The 3,480-nt window shown below is 41.0% G+C and overlaps 1 pseudogene; it reads right to left on the bottom strand.

Annotated features, from left to right (window-relative positions):
* Positions 1-340: 340 nt before the first annotated feature.
* On the bottom strand, positions 341-1,217 carry LOC103583549 (annotated as a pseudogene).
* Positions 1,218-3,480: the final 2,263 nt, after the last annotated feature.

Genomic DNA, 3,480 nt, shown 5'->3' with positions numbered 1-3,480 from the left:
GCAATAAAGAAAATGGTAATGTTTCCAGGACAATTGGGATTTATCTGGAGGTATAAAGATTGGATTAGCAAGAGTAAACTGAAGATCAGACTAGGGAAAAATGTACCTATAAATGATTTTAACAGATGATTTTTTGGGGCTCAGATACTGTTTGTATTTTTAAGGACTCTGTACATAGTATTTCCAGGAGCAGATGTACAAGATTTTGATACAAACCATGTTGTAGCACAGGGGGCTGTCAGGCCCGACAGGCAGCTGGATGTCAGGGTCCTCGCTGTGGTGGTCACTGCCACATTTGGTGAGGGAAAAAAAGCCCCTGTCAACCACAGACAGGATGGGATTACAGGTCCAAGAAGCGACAACCACCGAGTCCTCCATGAGGCGCAGCAGCAGCAAAACAGTCATTTGAAACAATTCTTCCTGCCACGGCATGTGAGCAGCCCGTGCCAACTTCACTGTGGGTCTGTCCATGTAAACGTGCTGCCAAAACCCCCGGCCTGTAGGAGAACCAGCTTCTGATGAGAAACTCCAGCCGCTTCCAGTGATGGTTAGGGCTTTCAATTTTGGCTTCACGACACTTAAGTTCCTCCTGAAATGATTGCAGCTTCTTCCCAGTGAAGCTGGCCTACTGGGCCAGGTCTCCAGGATGGATCACTCTGGGGCCTTCGAGCTCGGGTCCAGGTCTTGGTGGAGGTCTGCACCTTGTACTTCAGCTTTGCATGTTGGCTGTGCAGGACTTCACCCTTGATGTGGCTCAGGTCAGAGAGACTGATGACATTTTCATGAATTTCTTTGGTTCTGTTCAGCGTGTCCAGGAGGACAGTATATTCGTGAATTTTCTCTTTGTGGTGCATAAAATTCCACCAGAGCTCATTCGATGCTTTGCAGGAAAACTTCCAAGACGTGTTCTCCTTGTGCCACAACTTCTCCAGCCTGGGGTACTCCAGCCTGTCATCTTGGACTTCGTCCCCAAGAGAGTTGCTGCTTACCAGCTGAGGATCCTTCTTCCCATCCTGACCAGACTTGGCCAAGACGACATTGAGACTGAGGGCGACTTTTGCTTCTTTTGCCCCATCTTTATCTCAGCCTTCAACCTCCAGTTTCTTCCCCTTGAGTTCATCCCTTTCTTGTGTCTTTAGATCAGCACGGAGCTCATCCAGCTTCACAGGGGACATACAAAGCCGCTGGGCCTGCTCCCACAGCTAGTTCAGCTTCATGAGAAGCTCTTTCCTGGGCTCAAGCACCAGGGTCGACTGGGGCTACTTCTTCTGTCGTGAGTCCCTGTCCTCGTGGCCACCTTTGACTGGAGCCAGAATAGCAGCAGGGGTGCCCTCTGTGAGGCCATCTCCCTTGATGATGATTTAGTGTAAGCTAAAAATACATTTTTGACATATAATAAAACTCTAACTAGTAATAAAAATCATCTTATTTAATCTGATAAAAAGTTTCTGCCAATAAACTATAGAAAACTTCACAGATAATGGTAAAATATTAGAAAACTTTTCTTTAAAACTGCAAATAAAATCAAGGCCTGCTCTCATGACTTCTATTCAGCAGTATACTGGAATTCCCTGTAAACATAACAGCACAAAAAAAAGATGCTAAATATGAAGGGATCAGAGAACTGAAAAACCAGCAAACTGTCAGTAGATGAGCCAGAGGCACGTGCCCAAATGCAGTACATGCTGCTTCCATATACAAACAAGCCCTGTACATCTTTCACAGTGGTAGACGGTACAGGGAGCAGCCCAATTTGTCTTTCACTTTGAGAGCAGTATCTCAAGTATCCGAACACTGGAACTTCAGAAACTTTGCTAAAGCAGCAGGCTGTTTGTCATGTATGTGTCTAATCCAGTTCCATACAGTTATCTGCTGTTTCCTATTCACTAGGTTCTGCAATCATGATGTCACCAATGCATTGGACCAATGTGATGCTCCATGGAAAGGTGAAATGATCAGCTTCTCTCTGATGTATGTTTGAGGAAAAACAGAAAACATGTTCATTCTGCTATCCCTGTCAAGTGAGAGTAAAATTCTTCTATTTATTTGTTTGAAGTATTTATGTACTATTTTATCCAGTATACATACCACATTCAATTGGAGCCACTACCTGAATACTTTTTAACCAATCCACATTAATTTGCCGAGGAATAAATATCTTCTTCACAGACAAAACGAGTGAATAGAAGGCTGATGTAATATCCCTAGGGATGTGTGATTGGTGTTGGCTATTATTTATGTAGTGATGGTCACTCCATGACATTTATTTGCCCAATATTATTATAACAGCATTAGAACCACAAGTCTTAGAGAATGTTTGGATTCTCTTTCTCCAGCATCTCAGCTTAATTTGATGTAGGTTAGTGTTGAGTCCAGATTTCCTTAGGACAGTAAAGCAAATAGAACTCTTTCCAGATGCATCCACGTATAACTAACTAATGCATGAGCATTACAGGACCTTCACACAATTCTCTTTAAGCAGAGAATTGAAGACTATTTTTGTTGGCTTAGAAGATAGGTCTTTGGTTTTCAGTACTCAGAATTATCAAAATCTTCCCAAATGTCAACTTTCCAGTTCACAAGTGAGTGTCTTAACTATTTCATAAAAAGGGTTTGAATTCAATTAACATTTAATTCAGCAACTTGCTACATTAAACTCTGTATCTGAGTTTTGGCTATATGGGCCCTGCAGCTACATAGTTTAAGAGATTCTCTTCAAGAAATCATAACAAATCTCTGGATATGTCACCATCCTTGAATAATAATTTTAAAATACTAATATTTTATTTCTTTTAGTTTTGCACAGAACTGAGAAATAGGCCAGCCTAGCTGACATCCCTCATACCTATCATATTTTACTATCATACCTCATCCTTCAGACCTTTCCCTCATCCCTCATCCTTAATGTATTTTACTTGTCACAACACCTGACAAAATAGTCTTCAAAGAACACTTTATTCTACCTGAACAAAAATGATAATTTAAGTAATCAGTTTATCTCTATGTACAGTGAAATACTAGTATCCTATCCTATAACATTAATCAAATTCTCACTGGCCTCAATAAAAAAGGTTATTCCCATGCAAAGATATCTGTTGCATAGACATACTTTTGGTACCAAACACAGGATGAAGTATACAGATAACATAAGCCACACTTTAGCTATTGAATAAAAAAGGAATTTAATATGGTGTCAGATAGCTATAAATAATTTGAAGGGCTGGGAGAGCAAAGCGTAAACTGAGAAACCAGAAACAACTCCAAGAAAAACAAGGCACCCTGATCCCCAAGGGTCCACTATATCTGCTGATAAATCGTGATTCCGATTTTTGAACTGCTGGCTCCAAGATCAACCAATTTAGTCAAAACTTGGGAATGAGGATGACACGACCATGACAGTTGGTTCTAGGAACATAGCACTTTACTTACTATTTGGGAATCGGGAAGTTGTGTTCCTTAACTTTGGTTCTAGAAAAATAC

The sequence above is a fragment of the Galeopterus variegatus genome, unplaced genomic scaffold (genome assembly GCF_000696425.1).
Source record: "Galeopterus variegatus unplaced genomic scaffold, G_variegatus-3.0.2 Scaffold24209, whole genome shotgun sequence".
NCBI classification, from domain to species: Eukaryota; Metazoa; Chordata; class Mammalia; order Dermoptera; family Cynocephalidae; genus Galeopterus; species Galeopterus variegatus.
The sequence above is the reverse complement of the archived record's forward strand: the minus strand, read 5'-3'. Positions and strand labels throughout refer to the sequence as shown.